The sequence below is a fragment of the Aquarana catesbeiana genome, linkage group LG01 (assembly GCF_042186555.1).
Source record: "Aquarana catesbeiana isolate 2022-GZ linkage group LG01, ASM4218655v1, whole genome shotgun sequence".
Classification (NCBI taxonomy): Eukaryota; Metazoa; Chordata; class Amphibia; order Anura; family Ranidae; genus Aquarana; species Aquarana catesbeiana.
The window spans coordinates 613,320,056-613,342,478 of NC_133324.1; the positions used below are offsets into that span (position 1 = coordinate 613,320,056).

At 44.2% G+C, this 22,423-nt stretch overlaps 1 protein-coding gene across 2 annotated transcripts in view; it reads left to right on the forward strand.

Moving 5' to 3' along the window:
* Positions 1-3,503: 3,503 nt before the first annotated feature.
* Positions 3,504-22,423, forward strand: part of KLHL8 (kelch like family member 8) — a 122,316-nt gene continuing 103,396 nt past the window's right edge. For both annotated transcript variants that reach the window (XM_073599891.1, XM_073599900.1), the window contains exon 1: positions 3,504-3,661. The gene's annotated coding sequence lies outside the window, so the exon portion shown is untranslated. The remainder of the gene's footprint in view (positions 3,662-22,423) is intronic.

The following is a 22,423-nucleotide window of genomic DNA, read 5'->3' on the forward strand; positions in this document are numbered from 1 at the left end:
CAGGGGCAAAAAGGTTCAAATGGATACCTTTTGAGTCTGCAGGCTCCGCTTTGTCCTTCTCTTCTCTCCTCAGCGGTGTGGAGCTCTAACAATGCATGTCTGCTCCGCTAGGCTCCGCCTCCTGCTGACCATCCCAATTTTTTTTTTTAAACAAATTTTTTCCTCAGTTTAGGCCAATATGTATTCTTCTACATATTTTTGGTAAAAAAACAAAACAAAAACGCAATAAGCGTATATTGATTGGTTTGCGCAAAAATTATAGTGTCTACAAAATAGGGGATAGTTTATAGCATTTTTATTATTATTATTTTTTTTAAATAGTAATGGTGGCGAGCTGCGTTTTTTTTATCGTGATTGCGACATTGCGGCGGACATATCGGACACCTTTGACACCATTCACATTTATACAGCGATCAGTGCTATACAAATGCGTGGATTACTGTATAAATGTCACTGGCAGGGAAGGGGTTAACACTAGAGGGCGATCAAGGGGTTAACCGTGTTACCTAGGGAGTGATTCTAACTGTAGGGGGAGGGGACTCACAAGAGGAGGAGACCGATCGGTGTTCCTCTGTACCGGGAACACAAGATCGGTCTCCTCTCACCTGACAGGACGTGGATCTGTGTGTTTACACCTGGCACGCGCATCAGCTCCCTCGCGCGCCCCCTAGACGGTCTTCCAAAGCCCAGAACGTCATATGATGCCCTCCCAGGATGGAAGATCCCTCCTGCGGACGTCATATGATAATGGGTGGGTTGGGAAGTGGTTAAACTGTTTACACTGAGCTAACATATTCACCAATCAGCCATAATGAGGGCTTTTTTCTCTGAAAGAATAGGTGCTGAACTTTCCCGTTCAGAGAAGGGCCAAATTAAATGAGTGTTGGAACAGGTCAAACCTCCAGCTGCAGTGCAGTGATAAATTTAACAGCAATAATTATTATCGCTGCTAAATGTAACAATTTCCTGCTCAGGGTTCCTGACTGGTACAGAGCCGAAAGCCAACAGCTTCCTAACAGCCAGTGATATATCTCCACCCCACCCATTCAGCTGTCAGTTGGGAACTCCCAGCTGACAGGTGAATGTAAACGAAGGGGCTGGGATGACCATATTTGGTCAATAGCATCAAAGTAATCCTGTGTTTTGTCCAGTTCTGTCTATAGTCATAGCAGGCTAAAGCCCCATACACACGATGGGACAAACTTTCCCTTGGAATACACCACTCCTATAGCGCACCTGCCCATTGAAATCAATGGGCAGCGCCGCAGTACGGCCGGCAAACCGCTGCTGCAGCAGCACTTTGCGGCCAGTTTTAATCCTTTTTTGCCCGCTAGCGGGGGTTGAAACCGCCCCGCTAGCGGCTGAATAAAACGACGGTAAAGCCTCGCTTAAAGTAGCGCACTTTACCTTCGACGCCTGGGCGCTTTCAGTGTGAAAGGGCTCTTAATGTGTGCCTAACAAGTGTTTTCTCACTGTGGGGTAGGTGCTTTTACTAGAGGAAGGCATAGATCCCTGTCCCTGCTTTGCAGGAACACAGGATAGAGATCTTCCCTAATGACAGAACGGTGATCTGCCTTGTTTACAGCTCCGGTACCCAGAAATGCAGGATCGCATATATATATATATACACTGTACACGTGATCCTGCGCAGCGTGACCGCCCTGTAGCAGTAAATCTGCTATGGGGTGGTCGGCAACTGGTTAAGTTTATCAGCATTATGATAATTCACAGGGAGCAGGCACTATTTCATGGCTCTGGCTGGCTCTGTTACAGTGTGTCACATGACATGGCTACTGGGTGCTGATACTTATGACCAATAAGTTAACAAAATCAGCACCCAGCAGCCATGTCATGTGACACACTGTGACAGCGCACTGCCAGCCAGAGCCATGATAGTGCCTGCTGCTGCCAGTTATGCATCCATTATGCCAGAGAGATGGACACAGTGCAATGTAGTCTATTCAGACATCCCCAAAGCACACCTGTGTTTAAGTCTTGAAGGAACTGGCGGCCCCACGATCAGATCCGCTTCCCCTCTGTTTCTGCTGCTGGACACTGTCAGCTGAGCTCAGCTACCTCTCTCTGCCTGTCACCGCCGCTGCGGCCCGCTTCACAGCCTTTCAAGTCTCACTCTCCAGGCCCCAGCTACTACTGGGTGCTGAGGGGAGCTGAGCGGAGGAAGATCACTAGGCAGAAATAGCAGAAATGTAAAATTTGCCCTGGTCCTTAAGCGTTATATATAGATGTGAGAGCTGAACTGGTTAAAGACCAAGCTTTTTTTTTTTTTTTTTTGTAGTTTTGCATAGATGGAGAGGGATTACAGCTCCTGCCAGGTTTTTATTGCTAGCTGTGCCCTCTTTGGGAAGGATTCACTCTCTCTATTTGTCCTGTGTACTGTTAAGTGAAAGTCCCAAATTCTGGGTTGTCACCAGAACAGGAACAGAGGGGAAATCTGTCAAAGGGGACACTAGTGTTAGTGACCCTGCTGACAACCTGGGACTACCTCACCATTAAATCTCCCCAATATAACACACGTGGCAGAAAAAAAAAAACTCCTATATGGCCCGTACACACGATCCGAATATCGTACGAAAACAGTCGTCCGAGGAAGGATCGAACGATTTTCGGATTGTGTGTACACTACTTTCGAAAGCCGATCACGACCGTTCATCCGATCGGGCATGCACAAAAATTTTCCTCATACGAATCCAGATCGTACGATTTTCAGTTAGTCAGTATAGTTGTCATCCGAAAATTCAATACAAATACAACACATAACATCACTTCCGACCTTTTTTTTTTCTGTCGTACGAGAATTTTCGTGACTTTATTAATGGCCCGTATACACGATCCGAATATCGTACGACCGTTTTTGCTTAATAGTCGCAAGTAGAAATTGAATAGCTAAATAAAGTCACGAAAATTCTCGGACGACAGAACAAAAATCGGAAGTGATGTCATATGTTGTAATGTATTTGTATTTCGGATCGTGTGTACGGGCCATTACTCTATCCAAATTGAAAGGAAAAGTTTTGCCTTTATTCCATCCTTGCACATATAAATAACGTGGATTCTGAACCCACTAGTGCTAAAGGGGAAGTCATTCCCCCTTCTGGCCACTAGAGGGAACCCCGGGAACGTGTCTGTATGTTTCGATGATATAGCCTCTCCTGTCTCCCCATTGGTTGAGCCTATTTCCCCTATTTTCATTGGATGTGAGCAGTTCAGCTTCTGCCTGTATCCTTGGGATACCATAGAGTCTCCGCAAAGCGAAGTTCTTAGAAAAATAGCTTGAATGAAGGAGTCAGATCAGTGTTAATAATAAATCGAGTAATGGCATGAAGTATGACAATACAAGCACTTGGATAACACATACACTGAAACTCACTAACAGCGCACACCTTGTACGAGTCAACAGAATGTTGTCACTCAGAAAACACTATGGGAATATGCCCATAACAAAGATGGAGGCTTGCATGGGGAAGGTGAGAGGGTGCATAGTGCGCAAGCTCAGTACAAGGAGCCGGGAAAGAGGCGGGGCTGGAAGAAGAAGCAGCAGCTGGGGGAGATAGGGGGGACGTGCAGTGTGGAAAGGCTCGTCGCCTGGAGGGTGTCAATGTAGTATTGCTGTGCTCAGGCTGCCTTGTAGCCTTGCCTCAAGGTGAGATGTTCTCTTGTGGTATTGCATTGTGCTGTGTGTGTGTGTATACAGCAGGTGTGTGCATGTGAGGAGCAGAGTTGTGTTCATCTTCCTAATCACCTCAATGTTTACTTCAGTTTCCAGAAACTATGGGTAGTAGGGAGCAAATGGGATCATTATTCATTTATATAGGGCTGTAACTGGTCGCCACATGAGATTGGGGTGCCCAGGATGGGGACTTTTTTTTTTTTTTTTTGATAATTGATTAGATGATGTGGGTGCAGATGGGCATTCAATTTTTTTTTCTCTCTTTAATCTAGCTGTTTTTGAGGTTAAACAAATGTGGGGGGTCACCAACTTTTTCCATATTCAAGTGTCATTTTTATAGGTATCAGTCCCTGCGCCTTCACGCCTCTGGTCGGCCCTGATTTCCCATGCCAAAATCTCAAGTTGACCCACCGTTCCTGCCCAATCATGCCTCTGGTCTGCCTCTGTTCCTCAACTTCACAAGTCAAAGGTTGACCCGAATTCCCACGCCTCAATGTGTCAGGTTGGCCCCGTTCCTGCGCCTTCATGCCTCAGGTCAGCCCCCATTCCCACAACTTAGAGTTTCAGGTCGGCTCTGATTTCCACACGTCAACATCTCGGGCTGGCCCCCAGTCCTGCAACTTTCATTTTGAGGTCAGCCAGGATTCCCATACCCCCCCCCCTTCCTGCCCCTTCACACCTCAGGCCCCCCATTCCTGCCCCTTCTGACCTTAGGTCAACTTCTGTTCCTGCTTCTCATCTTCAAATCTCAGGTTGGCCCCAATTTCCCCACCTCATCATTTCAGGTTGTCCCCATTCCCACGCCTTTATGTCTCAGGTCGGCCCCCATTCCCACAACTTCAAGTTTCAGGCCAGTTACAATTTCCACGCCTCAACCTCTCAGGCTGGCCCCCAGTCCCGCAACTTTATTTCTCAGGTCAACCGCTATTCCCATACTTCCACATCTCAGATCTGCCACCATTCCTGCCCCTTCACACCTCAGGTCAGCCCATGTTCCCACACCTCAAGCTCAAGCCTCAGCTCGGCCCTGATTCCTACGCCTCAACCTCTCAGGTTGGCCCTGTTCCCATGCCTTCATACCTCAGGTCGGCCCCAATTTCCACGCCTTAACATCTCAGGCTGGCCCCCATTCCCACAATATCAAGTCTCAGGTCGGCCCCCAATTCACACTTCTTAACACCTCAGGTTGGCCTCCCATTCCTGCCGCTTCACATCTCAGGTCGGCACCTGTTCCCATGCCTTTATGCCTCAGGTAGGCCATGGTTCCCACGCCACACAATGTCAGGACAGCCCCTCATTTCTGCGCCTTCATGCCTCAGGTGGGCCCCAATTCCTGTGCCTTCATGCCTTGGATCAGCCCAAAACCCTGCCCCTTCACATCTCAGTGCAAAGTCTGCTTTCATATCTTGTACTCTTCCATTCAGACAGCAGGTGGAACTTTACTCTCTTTTTCACAGTGTTAACATAACTACTAGGTGCACTAAAAAAATCCAGCTGTTAATGGGATTAAAATGAGTCCCCAGCAGTGATTCAGACTTATCAGAGGGCCAAGTAGAAGGTTTCTAGATGGCTGCAAAGCAAGCTGATTTTAATGTGTTGTATTATAAGATAACCCATAGTGCTCTGTATACTCTTTATCATGTAGTAGATGTGTAGGCCTTGTATGAAAAACATATAGTTTGCTAAAGCAACAAAATACAAACACCAATGCAATATAAAGCAACAATGTAGAACCACAGGGGAAGCTGATAATCGCTGTAGTAATCAGCGTTGCTACAGTAAGGGCTTGTTCACACTTGACTAAATTTCTAACGCTTGACAAACGCTCCTATAGCATTAGTATGGGCGTTAGACTGGCATTTTTCACAACATTAATGATGGGTTAAAAATGCTTCCCAAATGCCCTATGGCCAGTTTTGGAGAGTTTGAGCGTTATGGCGCGTTAAAAATACTCCACAAACTCCTATTCTATTACAGTTGTTAAACTAATCTTAAAGGGTAACTCCACTTTCGTGGGGAAAAAAAAATGCAGAAAAACAAATATAGTGTATACAATTGCGACACAAGTCATATTGTAATTGAATGTTATTAAAAATGACCTTTGCTTTTCAATCTGCAGCTGCTGTAATTTTCTGAAAATGCAATATGGCTACCTGGAGGCATTCTGTACACAGTATGTGTACAGAACGTCCCCCAGAAACATTTCCGGCATGTGTGATTTGGCTCACTGATTTTCCCAGAAGTCTGCACTAAGATGCAAGTCAGATTTTAGGCATCCCCTACCACAAAAAAATCTCATTTTTGGTGAGATACTTCCAATAGGAACACGTCTAATGCCCTGTACACACAATCTAAAAAACGGACGACAGTTTTTTTTTGTTTTTTTTTTCCCTCCGCTTGCTAGTCGCAAGTAGAAACTGAATAGGTTACTAAAGTCACAAAAATTCTCGTACAACAGATTTTTTTTTTTTTTAAAGTGATGACACGTATTGTGGTGTATTTGTATTGTATTTTCGGATGACAACTGTACTAATTAAACGAAAACCGTGCGATCTGGTATCGTATGAGGAAAATTTTCGTGCTTGCCTGATCGGATAATATCAGGTGAACTGTAGTGATCAGCTATCGAAAGCTGTGTAGGAACGATCTCTTCGAAAGCGGTATCTTTCATACGATTTTCTGATCGTGTGTACGGGCCTTAAGGCTGGGTTCACACTGGTACGACATGACTCTTGTACCACTGTCAACATCAATATGTCCAATAATGGTTGCTGAGAAAAGTATCAAAAAGTCTATAAGCAGTCCGTGATGATGAGTGGATATGGTGACCAGGAAAATCTTTAGTGGAAACCAGCGCTAAGGGCAGCTTTCATGTTGAGCGAAGTCAGCTCTCCAAACAACCATAAAGAAACAAGAGAAAGAAAGCGCCTCTGAGTGCAAGTATTTAATAAAAGATAATAAGCACGTATTCACACTTACATCAAGGTAATTAGAGTACAGCTCCAGTAGAGAGAACATCCTAGGTTAGTCCTGCATCCATGTGCAGTAAACTGCAATGTGGCTCCGAGGGGATGGCCGCGGACCTCCACACGGAGTAGCAGGCTGCTGAGCTGGATAGGAACTTCCGCGTTCTGGCAAAGCGCTCGTAGACGTGTGACGTCACCAGGATGACTCAGATGGATGGGAACACACGATGCGTTTCAGAGCATGTGTGAAGCTCCCAGTGGGCATGCGCGCTCCTTTATCAAGTGTGTCACAAGTCTGATGGTTAGGACAAGGATCCAACTTCAGTGATATTCAATGGGCTGAAGTAGGACCAAAGTAGTGCATGGAGCATTTTCAAAGTTGGACCGACTTGTGTCTCGTACCAGTTAAAACAGCTCTCATAGGGAATCGTTGATTTACACACGTCATGTGCTTCCAAAGTCAGCGTGTATGTCATGCCACTGTGGAACCGACTTTGCCCTGCGACTTTAAGTCCAACATCTGTCCGACTTTGATTCCAACAATACCAGGCACTTTGTGTCTGGTATGAATCTTTAGGGGAAACTCCACGCCAAATAGGAACAAAAAAAACGGCATAGGTTCCCCCTCCAAGACCATACCAGGCCCTTCGGTCTGGCATGGATTTTAAGGGGAACCCCCCACGCCGATACCAGACACTTATCCGAGCACGCAGCCCGTCAGGAAAGGGGGTTGGGACGAGCGAGCGCCCTCCGCCTCCTGAACCATACCAGGCCACATGCCCATAACATGGGGGGTGGGTGCTTTGGGGCAGGAAGGGGCCTTGTCCCCATGTTGATGGGGACAAGGGCCTCTTCCCGACCAGCTCTGGCCGTTGGTTGGTGGGGTCTGCGGGCGGGGGGCTTATCGAAATCTGGAAGCCCCCTTTAACAAGATCCCAGCCACCCCACCCTATGAATGAGTATCGGGTACATTGTACCCCTACCCATTCACAAAAAGAAAAAAAAAAAAAATCATTTACATAGGGTGGGGGGCAGGATCTGGGAGCCTCCTTGTTAAAGGGCGGGGCTTCCAGATTCCGATATTTCCCCCCCACCCGCAGATCCCGTCAACCAATGGTCAGGGTTGTCGGGAAGAGGCCCTTGTCCTCATCAACATGGGGACAAGGTGCTTTGGGGTGTGGGGGGGGCGCAGGCCCTGGTATGCTCTTGGAGGGGAAACCCATGCCGTGTGTGTGTGGTGTTTTTTTGTTGTTTTTTTTTTTTTGTTTTTTTTGTTTTTTTTTTTTTTTTATTTGGCTGGAGTTCCCCCTCAGGATCTTCACAGCACAAGTCGTCTGCCAAATCGGATCGGTTAAGACGGCGATCTGCCTTTGATCCTACTTCAGTGATATTCAATAGGCTGAAGTAGGATTGAAGTCAAACCCAAGTAGTGCAGGGAGCATTTTCAAAGTTAGACCAACTTGTGTCGGACCAGTTAAGACTGCTCTTATAGGGAAACATTGATTTTCACACGTCATGCAACATGAGCTCTTAAAGTCTGAGCATTTGTCGTACAAGTGTGAACCCGACCTAAAGGGATGCAGGCCCAGCATCTTTCCTCATTAGAGCTCTGCAACTGATTGATAATTATGAAAACACTCCCATTAGACTTACTCAGCACAGAGGAACACAGTGATTCCTATGCCAAGTCCAGGCTTGGGCACAGGTAGTGATGCAATCTCACCTCCTGGAGCCCTTTCGGTTCCAGTGTGCGAGGAGAGCGAATCCAACTGTGAATACACCAACACTGCAGTGACACCAGGACTCGTAGGCACATATTTCACCCCCTGATCCACCCCCCCCCCTCCCCCCCCCCAGTAAACCCTTTCAATCCCTGTCAGTATCACCAGGGTACAGTGTTCAGACTTTTTACTGATCACTGCATTGGTGTCACTTGTGACACTAAACAGCATTAGGGCAGTTAGTGGTAGTTGGCATTAGTCCTAGGTAGGTTTAGGGTACCCTCCATATATTCCCTAATAAAGGTTTAACCCCTTGATTAACCATTTATTAACCCTTTCAATCCCTGTCAGTATAGTGTACAGATCTCTTTTCTGATCACTGTATTCATGTCACGGGTAATGCTAGTTGGTGTCAGCGTGAGCGGCAGTCTTGTATAGGTTCAGGGTCCTGCCGTATATTCCCTAATAAAGGTTTAACCCCCTGATCACCCCCCAGTTAACAATTTCACTCAGTTTCATCATTAGTATAGTGTACAGTTTTTTTTTTTTTTTTTTCCGATCACTGTATGTCCCACGGGTGACATCAGTTAGTGTCAAAGTCAGTTCGTTTTAGCATATATACAATAGTATAGTGTTCCCAAAAACGATACATTAGGATCAGCCCCGATACATGTGTTAAGCCCAGCACACCCAAAATGCAGGATCAGTAGATCACTGTCACTTCCAATACGCAGCACACAAAACCGCAGTGTTGGCAGAATCACGCCTGGTCTCTGCTAGCACTTGCAGTTTATTTTGTAGCAGTTCAAACAGTCCTCGACAACCAGGTGCTTTAGTACCGGTGAGTCACACTAGGTACCTCTAAATTTAGTTGCAAAAATGTCAAAGGAAAGGTATACTAGTAAAGAGGCCTTCAGGATGCTGAGCAGTAGACGGAGTAGAGGTTCCTGCTAAGGTCAGGCATACCCGACCCCGTTCTTCTGTTGCTGAGGTGCAACAATCGCATGGTTCTCGTATGAAGCAGAGTGCCAGTACTAGTGCCGCTTCACCTTCTGGTGAACTGGCAAGCACCAGCGGCCTAATATGTCCTGGTCATAGACAAACCAGCACTGCAGTAATAGTTGGTGACGTGGTGAGTCCCATAAGTACAGTTCAAGCTGGTGCGCTGGCTAGCGCAAGTAGTGTCCTGCAGTCACCAAGAATTAGAACACATGCTCGTAGAGCCCATAGTGCCTTCCTGCTGTGCTTGCAAGTCCTGATTGGGAGCCCACCACTTCTGCAGCGCCAGTAAACGTATTGTTTATCCCTGCTCAAGACGTCTGCGTTGATGAGTGCCTGATTACATTTTCTGGCTGCCTTGTAGAGCTGCACGATTCTGGCTAAAATGAGAATCACAATTTTTTTGCTAGAGGATAGATCACGATTCTCTCGGCATAACATCTTTCACATTAAAACAAAAAAAAAAATTGTGCTAACTTTACTGTTTGTTTTTTTTTTTATTTATTGAAGTGTATATTGCAGCAATTGCCATTTTATTCCCTAGGGTCTCTGCTAAAATAAATATATATATATATATATATATATATATATATATATATATATATATATATATATATATATATATATATATATATATATATATATATATATATATATTTTAGCAGAGACCCTAGGGAATAAAATGGCAATTGCTGCAATATTTTATATTAATATAATAGTGGTTAAACTTCCTGCATTTACACGTTGTTTAACACTTGGCAGATTGCCAGGGTTATTTGTTTACATAGAGAAGTTTATCCCTTTGATCTAAGTAGGAAGTTAGTTACAATGTTGTAAGTTCTAAACTTGGCAGACTGGCCGGATGATTTCTTTTGACAGCTGAGTGAGCAGATAATCTCTCCACTTGTTTGTATGAAAGAATCGGCAAACTCAGCAGGACAGATCGTCAGAGGGGGTGAATCGAGATCACAATTTTTTTAAGGATTAATTGTGCAGCTCTACTGCCTTGTTTTCTGTTTCAATATTTTTATTGGAGTTACAAAAGTCATAACAAGCCATGGTTTGCCCACGCAGGGGTGACATCGAACATATATGTAAAGAAATAGCGCGTGAATGCGTAATGAGTAACATTACAATAAATTGTAACCAGGGCCATAGAGGACCAGGTTGAAAATTAGGCATATGTCATAGATTATATTACACTGTACCCTTGAGTACAGCAGTCTACATTTCTAGCCTTGATATCAGGAAGGAGGAAACAGAGAAAAAAAAAGTGAAAAAAGGAGGAAGAAAAAGGAAATGAGGGACCCAAAAGAGGGAGAGTACCACGGACACAGAACCTGCTGAAACCGACCATAACTAGTCGTAACAGAATCACACAGCTTCAGGCTATTAAGCATTAAAGGGCTTAGCATTATGGGACGTAATCTATGAGGAAGCCAAAGCAACACTTCTAATGTTATCGGGGCACAATTGGGTAGTCCCAAAAGCTCATATAATGGGATGTCGGAGGTTGCAGGTAACATGGGCAGTTGTGAGATTTGAGCTGCCAAGTAATACTTGGCCATATTAGGAGCCCCCAAGACGCCTTGTAATCTATGGGTGTAGAGCGTCAATCTGGGAACTCTGGGGCGTTTGTGAGCCCATATAAACCGAAGGATTCTAGTCTGTTAAAGACGTAGAAAGAAGGAGTCGTCGTGTATGGGTAAGGTCTGAAAGAAATGGAGGGCCTTGGGAAGGATCGTCATTTTAACAACATGGATCCGGCCTATCCAAAAGAGGGAAGGAAATTGTCAGGAATGGAGAAGAGAGGTTAGGGAGCGCAGCAGAAGATAATAGTTGGCCGAGAACAAGGTGGAGTAAGAAGTGAGTTTTAATCCCCAAATAATCTATGGAATGGGATGCCCAGCGATAAGGGTATTGGGTCTGTAAATGCAGGACTAGGTCATCAGGAAGAGTAATGTTCAGCGCTGTGGTCTTGGAGAAATTAATACAAAGGCCCAAGATAACGAAAATCTTATCCAGCGTCACCTGAAGGTTGCGAGGAGTAATGATAGAATTGGTAAGGACCAGGAGGGCGTCATCTACATAAAAGTTCCCCTTGTAATGGTTGCCCACATAAGGAGCGCCAGAAATGTCAGAGTTTTCACGGCGAGCCATGGCCAGTGGCTCCAATGCAAGAATAAAAAGCACTGGTGACAGTCCTGCCTCGTGCCCCAGAAAATTGGGAAAGCTGAAGAAAAATAACCATTGTATTTAACCGAAGCTGTGGGGGACGAGTATGGGGCTTTAATCCAGGCCAAGAAATCTCCAAAACCCCACTGCGTGAGCACAAATTCTAGGTAGTCCCAAGAGAGTGAATCAAATGCTTTGTATATGTCGAGGGACAATAAATAGCCTGGTATTTTACGTTGGCGTAAAATGTGCATTAAGTGGGCTGCCTTGTTTTCAAACAGTTTCTCCCCAGCAAGTGTGCCAGATATGGGGTCAAGATGTACAAGCTCTGTAACAGGGCAACAGCTATACATAGTTTCCTGGTTTACAAGGGTAAAAATAGCAGCGTGGAGCCACGTGACTGCCCAAACTTTATAGGGTGCAGCGGCAAGATTGTTTGGGAGTTGGTGTCACCCTTATTCCGAAAGGGGTACCATTTTTTTTATATGTGGACAATTTTTATACAAGCGTGCCGCGAATTAGATGCCTCTTTCAATTAGGAATTGGCGCATGTGGCACTGTGTGATCTAATCGATGGGGCTTATAGATACCCAACTTAGACGGGGGGGAAAGAGCCTGCTTGAGGTCCAATGTACTGCTTGCAGTGAGATGGAGCAACAAACGGAACATTACGTTCTGTCTTTCATTCACGCAGATACTGCAGTCCAAATTACTACGGCAACTGATGTTGTTGAGAAGCCCCTTTGTGTCCACAAATACAACCTTACAATGGGAGGGGTGGACTTTAACGACCAGATGATGGGGCCGTACTTAATTACCCGTAAGGCCAGACGCTGGTACAAAAAGTGTCTGTATTCCTATTCCAATAGGATCTGTTCAACGCTGTACTATACAAAGCGTCTGGAAGAACTGGATCCTTCCTAAAATTCCAGGAAGAGATTATCACAGCCTTTCTGTTTCCAGAGAGGCATTTTCCGGATGTCCTCCCTGGTACCCATACCCAGAGAGCACCCCAAAGAAGTCGTGTCTGTGAAAAAGCGGACAAAGGCGTGACACCTGCTGCTATTGTCCCTCCTGTCCTGGCCAACCTGGTCTCTGCATCGGGGACTGTTTCCGTCACTACCACACACACACTAGTGGAGTATTAGCATACGGCACAGTCCTAGGGCACACTTACACACAGGGTCTCGAAAGATGTTAGATGGCCATCTCGTTTTAAGAGACCCTAACCTGGAATGTTACAATAAAAGTATTAAAAAAACAAAAAAAACATAGAAAAAAGCCAAAATAGTTGTAGTTTTATTATGTTTTACTGTATTTTATGCTATACTGTAATGTTTTATCGTGTTTGCTTTGTGGGTATGTCTACTGTTTTAATGTACTGTTAACTTTTTTTTTGCTTTGCAGGTACGCCATTCAGCTGCAGCACTGATTTGTTTATTTTGACAGAACAGGGATATATATATATATATATATATATATTGTAATTTTTTTTTTTTTTTAACTTTTCTTGGCAGAGATTTCTTCATCCATATTGATCGATGTCAATGGAGGAATCTGTTAGGTTCTCTTTTTTTCGTTCAGCCCACAGGCTGCATGGGGAAATAAAAGCATTACAATATATGCCCAACAAGGACCAGCAACTTACTGGTATGTTGCTGGACTTTGAGTTGTTATACCGGAATGATGCCTGCAGGTTTAGGCACCATCCTTTTTTTTTTTTTTTTCAGCTAGCTGTCGTCTTTCGTGTAAAAGCAGTCCTAGTGGCTATATAGCCGCTAGACTGCTTATACAAGCAGTGGGAGGGCTCGTCCTGCCACCTTCCATGGTTTTCTCGGGCTCTCCTGTCCCACCAGAGAACCCCAGAATGCAGATAGTGGTTCCACCAGCTGATTGGAGACCAGGACGGTTCCAATCATCTCTATGGCCTAAGAAACAGGAAGCTATGAGCATTTCATGACTTCGGTTTCGCCAGATATATACAGCTCCTTTTGGGACATTGGAAAAGCATCTCATCACACCGATCTTGGTGTGGTCAGATGCTTTAAGGGCAGAGGAGAGCTCTAGAGTCTAATAGAGCCCAAATTTTTCAAAAGATTTAATCACTAGTTTAAAAGGCTTGATTTAAATAAGCTTGATTTAAATCGTACTTTTTAAAGAGCAACTCTCATCTCTGACCTGCTGTTAACTCACCAAGAGTCCCATTAACTTTAATGGGACGGCTGGTGATGCGACAGTGACACAACAAAGTGGGGGACGTGGCGGCAGCAGATGAGTGGATGCCCACTAAAGGTTCTCTTTAACCCCTTCCCGACCAGCTGCCGCAGTTATACTCCCCTGGCTCCCCTGCGCAAGCCGTCGTACCTGTATGTCAGCTGTAGCGGGCGTGTGTGTACACACAAATCCCAGTTCTGTCAGGGGAGAGGGGACAGGTTGGGTAATCTTACTAAGTACGAACAGCGATCTCTCTCCTCCTCCTAGTCAACCACATTCCCCCCACAGTCGGAACACATCTAGGGAACACATTTAACCCCTTGATCGCCCCCTGGTGTTAACCCCTTCCCTGCCAGTGACATTAATACAGTAATCGGTGGCTATTTTTAGCTCCGATCGCTGTATAAATGTCAGTGATCCCAAAAAAGTGTCCGTCGCAATGTTGCAGTCCCGATTAAAAAAAAATTGTGGGTTACCGCCATTACTAGTAAAAAATAAATAAATAAATAAATAAATAAAAATGCCATAAATCTATCTCCTATTTTGTAGACGCTATAACTTTTGCACAAACCAATCAATATATGCTTATTGCAATATTTTTTGAAAAAAAAATGTAGAATACATATTGGCCTAAACTGATTAAAAAAAATATTTTTGGATATTTATTATAGCAAAAAGTACAAAATATTTATTTTTTTCAAAATTGTCGCTTTTTTTTTGTTTTTTGTTTATAGTGCAAAAAATAACTGCAGAGGGGATCAAATGCCACCAAAAGAAAGCTCTATTTGTGGGGAAAAAAAGGACATACATTTTTGTTTGGGTATAACATCGCACGACCGCGCAATTGTCAGTTACAGCGACGCAGTGCCGTATCGCAAAAAATGGCCTGATCAGGAAGGGGGTAAATACTTCCCATGCCTGAAGTGGTTAAATGTAAGGACTTATTCTTGCTGGTAGTTAGGAAACCTTCATTTTGTTTGCAAATATTAAAGATTCTATTTAGAATAATAAGCTGTTGGGTTAGTAAAACAGCGATATCAGAACCGATTTTAGGTTAATCACACACAGACAGTGCCTTGAAAAAGTATTCCTACCCCTTGAAATGTTCAATATTTTGTCATGTTACAACCAACAACGTAAATGTATTTTATTGGAATTTTATGTGATGGACCAACACAAAGTGGCACATAATTGTGGAAAGAAAATTATACATTTTTGGCCATTCTTTGCAAAATGGCTCAAGCTCTGTCAGATTTGATCGAGAGCATCTGTGGACAGCAATTCTCAATTGGATTTAGGTCTGGAATTTGACTGGACCATTCTAACACATGAATATGCTTTGATCTAAACCATTCGATTGTAGCTCTGGCTGTATGTTTAGGGTCGTTGTCCTGCTGGAAGGTGAACCTCCACCCCAGTCTTTTGCAGACTCTAACAGTTTTTCTTCTAAGATTGCCCTGTATTTAGCTCCATCCATCTTCCCGTCAACTCTGACCAACTTCCTTGTTTCTGCTGAAGAAAAGCATCTCCTAAGCATAACATGATGCCACCACCATGTTTCACGGTGGGGATGGTGTGTTCAGGGTGATGTGCAGTGCTAGTTTTCCGCCACACATAGCGTTTTGCTTTTAGGCCAAAAAGTTCAATTTTTTTTTTTCTCATCTGACCACTGACCAGAGAACCTTCTTCCAAATGTTTGCTGTCCACCAAGCCCCCCCCCCCCCCATGGCTTCTTGCAAACGGGACTACTTATGGCTTTCTTTCAACAATGGCTTTCTTCTTGCCACTCTTCCATAAAGGTCAGATTTGTGGAGTGCACGACTAATAGTTGTCCTGTGGACAGATTCTCCCACCTGAGCTGTGGATCTCTGCAGCTCCTCCAAAGTTACTATGGGCCTCTTGGGTGCTTCTCTGATTAATGCTCTCCTTGCCCGGCCTGTCAGTTTAGGTGGACAGCCATGTCTTGGTAGGTTTGCAGTTGTGCCATACTCTTTCCATTTTCAGATGATAGATTGAACAGTACTCCTTTTAAAGTCATGAAAATTCTCGTATGACAGGAAAAAAAATCTGAAGTAATGTCATGTGTTGTGTATTTTTGGACAACAACTGTACTGACTAAACGAAAATCGTACGATCTGGTATCGTACGTGGAAAATTTTCGCGCTTGTCTGATCGAATAATATCGGATGAACTGTCGTGATAGGCTCTCAAAAGCTCTGTACTAACGATCCAATTATCGTATGATCGAGTCGAAAGTGGTATTTTTCGTCCGCTTTTCAGATCGTGTCTACGGGCCATAAGGGTTGGTTCACGTATATGCAAGTCGGATACATTTTTAACCGCATCCAATTCTAATGACAAAATTGGACAGGCTTTCAACGGAGCCGGTTCTCACATGGCCGCGGTCAGTTACTGAAAAGGGTCCTGTTTGATTTTTGGCTCTAGTTTAGGTCCGATATCAAGTATAAAATTGCACCTGACCCAGTAAACAAAACAACACAGGACTCCGGACTGCAAACTGCAGCCAGACATGTGTGAACCCAGCTTAATGCTATCTGGAGCTGGTCAGCGATGTCATTTGAGGACGAGCAGCTTGCATACATTTTAGTTTGACCATTTTTTTATCAGGTAGCGAACTTATGTTGAATAAAGATGAAAATATCCTCTAATCAAAATGTGAAAAAATAGAATGTAAGCTATGTGGTCATTTTACAGTACCCTTACGACCTTTCAGATTTTTTTTTTTTTTTTTAGGCTGCATTCACACCTGAGCGTTTTACGTGCTGAAAACGTTCATCTCAAAAGTTCCAAAAAGCCCAACAATCAAAATCCCATTCATTTCAATGGCACCTGTTCACATATGAGCGTTTTTGTCGCCTGAAGCAAAACTCCTGAAGCTCAAAGCACATGAGCTTCTTTTTGGGCAGATTACAAGTGTTTTTGGCTCCTTAGACTTCAATAGAAATGCCTGACTTGAGCAGAAAAAAGCATGTCAAATGCCCGCAAAAATGCTCAAATAGCATCTCTTCGCTCTTAATTTCCTCTCCCTCTCCTTCCCCTAGTGCTTAAATTGGCTAAACAAAATGCCTGAAGCTGTGAAAATGCTTGTAATACACTTCAAAAATACTTTGAAAAAGTTTTTGTAAAAAAGCTTAACCACTTCCCTACCCGCGTATGTACATATGACGTCCACAGATGGGATCTCCCATCCTGGGTGGACGTCATATGACGGCCTCGGGTTTCCGGCCGCCTAGGGGGTGCGCACGCGCCGCGTTGCTCGGGTCCCGGTGCGTGTGCCCGGTGGCCGCGATGTCCGCGATGTCCGCCGGGCACCCGCGATTGCCCGTTGGCCGGACCGTGGATCTGTGTGTGTAAACACACAGATCCACGTCCTGTCAGCTCAGAGGAGAGCGATCTGTGTTCCCAGAACGGAGGAACACTGATCGGTCTCCTCCCTTTGAGCGTCCCCTCCCCCTACAGTTAGAAGCATTCCCTAGGAAACACATTTAACCCCTCCCCGCCCCCTAGTGGTTAACCCCTTCACTGCCTGTCACATTTACACAGTAATCAATGCAATTTTATAGCATTGATCGCTGTATAAATGTGAATGGTCCCAAAAATGTGTCAAAAGTGTCCGATGTGTCCGCCATAATGTCGCAGTCACGAAAAAAAATTGCGATCGCCACTATTACTAGTAATAAATAAATAATAATTTAAAAAAAAAAAATGCCATAAATCTATCCCGTATTTTATAGACGCTATAACTTTTGCGCAAACCAATCAAAATACGCCTATTGCGATTTTTTTTTTTTTTTTTTTTTTTTTTTTTTTTTTTACCAAAAATATGTAGAAGAATACGTATCGGTCGAAACTGAGGAAAAAATTTGTTTTTTCTCTTTAAAAATTGGGATATTTATTATAGCAAAAAGTAAAAAATATTGTGTTTTTTTTTTTTTTTTTTTTTTTTTTTTTTTTTCAAAATTGTCGCTCTTCTTTTGTTTATAGCGCAAAAAATAAAAACCGCAGAGGTGATCAAATACCACCAAAAGAAAGCTCTATTTGTGGGGGAAAAAAGGACGTCAATTTTGTTTAGGTACAACGTCGCACGACCGCTCAATTGTCGTTTAAAGTGCGACAGCGCTGAAAACTAAAAAATTGGTCTGGGAAGGAAGGGGGTGAAAATGCCCGGTATTGAACCGGTTAAACGCCTGACAATGCCTGAAACCGATACTTTTAATTTTTTTATTATTAAGTTTAATTATTTTTAGTGGCAACTGTAATGCAATGTCTAGCCAGTTTGAAAGACTTTTTTTTATGACTGTACGTATGAATTTTATTTTATTTTTATTTTTTTCCCTAAAGATGTGAACTTGACTCCCTGGGTTTATTGGAGCCCTTTAAATGAGTCGGCCTATGTTGAAAACAATTTACAGATGCAGTGTGGAGCCTTCTTATTTCTATTTTTGACCCTGAAGAAAAGCTACAATTATATTAGATTGAAGCTGATTCATATGTTGCTTCATATGAGAGCATATTGTGGGTATGAGTTGTGGCCAGAGCACCCAGCATAGAAAATGTGTTTTACAGAGGAAATAATAGACTGCTTTATAATGTCCAATGAATGCATCTAAATACCATTGTTGTGGAATGTCATGGATATGCTAACGGCAGCACAAATTAATGAGTATTAATTCTGTATTCACAAGCTTTAAATAAGCAGCACAATAAACTATGCATTGAAATGACAAAATCCCACTCATTACTGAAGGTTTCCATGGTTACTGACTAATTGTGCTAGCAGTATAATCTCAATAGCCTGAGTGAACCTGTTTTTCCAGTCTGCTTATGTGCAGCTAGGCTGCTGCCTTATGCAGCTTTTTCGTCTCTTAACCTAACTTGTACATGTCAAACTTTTTTTTTTCTTCCTTTTTTTTTTTTTTTGCAGAATGCAAAAATTCTCCTGCACTCCAGCAAGCTCCCACGTCGACAAACTGTTTCTCCCCAGCCTCTTCTGGGTGTGGGGTATTCAGCCATCTTGATTTCCCAGCAGGGGGAATGATGTAACTCCCACACATGCACGACTCGGTGTGCATTTTAACCACTTCAGCCCCGGACCATTTGGCTGGCCAAAGGCCAGAGCACTTTTTGTGATTCGTTACTGCGTCGCTTTAACTGACAATTGCATGGTCGTGCGACGTGGCTCCCAAACAAAATTGACGTGTTTTTTTTTTCCCTACAAATAGAGCTTTCTTTTGGTGGTATTTGATCACCTCTGCGGTTTTATTTTTTGCGCTATAAGCAAAAAAAGTCTTCAATTTTGAAAAAAAAAACGCATTATTTTTTACTTTTTGCTATATTAAACATCCCCAAAAAATATATATATAAAAAAAAAAAACATTTTGTTTCCTCAGTTTAGGCCGATACGTATTCTTCTACATATTTTTAGTAAAAAAATCGCAATAAGCGTTTGGTTTGTGCAAAAGTTATAGCGTGTACAAAATAGGGTACAGTTTTGTGGCATTTTTATTAATTTCTTCTTTTTTTCCTAGTAATGACGGCTGTCAGCTTTTTTTTTTTTTTTTTCCTCCCCCCCCCCCCCCCCCATGACTGCGACATTATGTCGAACACTTCTGGCGCTATTTTGGGACCATTCACATATATACAGCGATCAGTGCAATTTAAAAATGCATTGATTGCTGTGTAAATGTGACTGGCAGTGAAGGGTTTAACCACTAGGTGGCGCTGTAGGGGTTAAGTGTGTCCTAGGGAGTGATTCTAACTGTAGGGGGGGGAGGGGCTATGTGTGACACGACACTAATTACCGCTCCCGATTACAGGGAGCTGTGATCAGTGTCACTAGGCAGAACGAGGAAATGCTTGTTTACATCAGCATTTCCCCGTTCTTCCTCTCCGTGAGACGATCGCGGACATCGAGTCCACGGGACCTGCGATCACACTCACGGAGCTTGCGGCGGCGCTCACGCGGTGGCACGGCAGCAAATTTTAAAGGGACGTACCTGTACACCCATTTGCCTGTCCATGTCATTTTTGTCGACGTAAATGTACATGTGGCGGTCGGCAAGCGGTTAAATGAGATTGAAAACTGGCAAGTAAAGAGCTTGCCTGCTTGAATAAAATATTTTTACTTTTAATTCCTCTTTAAATATTATAATGGCACATTAAGGCCGGGTTCACACTAGTGCGACAAACGCTCCGACATTGGGAGCCCATGTCGCATGACGTGTGAAAATCAATGTTTCCCTATGGGAGCCATCCTAACTGGTTTGACACAAGTCGGTCCGACTTTGAAAATGCTCCCTGTACTACTTTGGTCCGACTTTGATCCTACTTCAGCCCATTGACTATCATTGGAGTTGTATCGCCGTCTTGCATGATCCGACTTTGGCATGCGACTTGTGCTCAGATGATCTTGAGGGGGAACTCCACGCCAAATTTTAAATAAAAAACCGGCATTGGTTCCCCCTCCAAGGGCATACCAAGCCCTTGGGTCTGGAATGGATTTTAAGGGGAACCCCCTACGCCGAAAAAACGGCGTGGGGGTCGCCCCCAAATCCATACCACACCCTTATACGAGCACGCAGCCCGGGGTGTGGATGAGCGAGCGCCCCCCCCCCCCTCCTGAACCGTACCAGGCTGCATGCCCTCAATATGGGGGGTGGGTTCTTTGGGGCAGGGGGGCTCCCTGCAGCCCCCCCACCCCAAAGCACCTTGTCCCCATGTTGATGAGGACAAGGGCTTCTTCCCGACAACCCTGGCCCTTGGTTGTCTGGGTCTGCGGGTGGGGGGCTTATCGAAATAAGGGGGCCCCCAGATCCCGGCCCCCACCCTATGTGAATAAATATGGGGTACATCATACCCCTACCCATTCACCTAGGAAAAAAAAGTGTCAATAAAAAAAAACAAAAAAACACACCAGACAGGTTTTTAAAGTAATTTATTAGGCAGCTCTGGGGGTCTCTTACGACTTCTCCGCACTTTCCGGTTCGTCTCCCGCTCTCCGGTATCTTCTGCCGGGCTCCTCTGCTATCTTCTGCTCTTTTGTCCGATCTTTTGCGACCGTTGGCCCGGTCTTCTCCGCCCTCTTCTTCTTTTCTCTTCTTCCGATGCTGACCTGACACTCTCTCCCGCTGTAATGCCGTGTGCGCAGTGCGCAACGACTTATATAGGGATGGGGCGTGGTCACTGGGTGATGTCACCCGGTGACCACGCCCCATCCCTATATAAGTCATTGCACACGCAGCATTATAACGGGAGAGAGCATCGGGTCAACATCTGAAGAAGAGGGCGGAAAAGAGCGGGCCACCAGTAGCAGGGTGCCCCCCTGCCCCAAAGCACCCCCCCCCCCCATGTTGAGGGCATGCAGCCTGGTACAGTTCAGGAAGGGGGGGCGCTCGCTCGTCCCCACCCCTTTTCCTGACCAGCCGGGCTGCGTGCTCGGGTAAGGGTCTGGTATGGATTTTGGGGGGAACCCCCACGACGGTTTTTCGGCGTGGGGGGGGTCCCCTTAAAATCCATATCAGACCTAAGGGCCTGGTATGCTTTTGGAGGGGGAACATATGCCATTTTCTTATTTAAAATTTGGCGTGGAGTTCCCCCTCAAGATTCATACCAAACACAGTGAGTGCCTGGTATTGGCAGGGATCCAAGTCGGATGGATCCCTGTTCATTGAAAGTTGGACGTATGTCGGCTCCAAGTCGCAGGGCAAAGTCGGATCCAAAGTAGGACGGCTGTCGCGTCGCACCAGTGTGAACCTGGCCTAAAGGAAAATGTACACGCAATATAATGCTATTAACGAACACATTGTGTCCACCTGCTCTCAGGGTGGATTTGATTTAAATCAAGTTCATTTAAATCATGATTTAAATCACTAGTAAAAAGGCTTGATTGAAATCATAATTTTTAAAGAGCAACTGTCATCTCTGCCTTTGACCTGCTGTTGACTCACCGACAGTCCCATTTACTTTAATGGGACGGCTCGTGATGCAGCAGTGCAAGGTGAGGGACGTGGCGGCAGCAGGCGAGTGGATGCCCACTAACAGGCGCTGCCATAATGGATCTGAAATGACAGGTGCTCTTTTAAATGTAAGGACCCATTCTTGCTGATAGTTAGAATATTTAATATTTGCAAACAAAATGAAGGTTTCCTATTTGGAATAAGCTGTCAGGTTAGTAAAACAGCAATATGAGAACCGATTTTTAGGTTAATCACACGTAGTTGAACTACTCAAATTCTTTTATTTAATTTAAAACCATAACATTGCCAGTGCATATTATCTCAGCTTGCAGAGCTTGAATTAATTGAATGAGTTTTCCAAAATTGTAAATATTGCAGAATCTACAACCTCATGCACATAACTAAGCTCCATTTCATGCTGAATAAACTCAATTTTTAATGTATCTTAAATAGAAAACTATCTTTTAGATAGATTTTTACTCCAAAAGCATTTTATTAAAATAAATTTGATTTAAAAAAAAAAAAAATTCTTTTAGTTATTTTTTTAATAAAAAAAACTAAATCCACACTGCCCCCTGTTTACCAGTGTAAAAGTTGGTACTGCTGAGTATGCGGAGAATGTGACACTTTTCCCTTCCTACTGCAATGCCTTCTTCATTGTCATGTGGCGACAGAGGTCTTAGC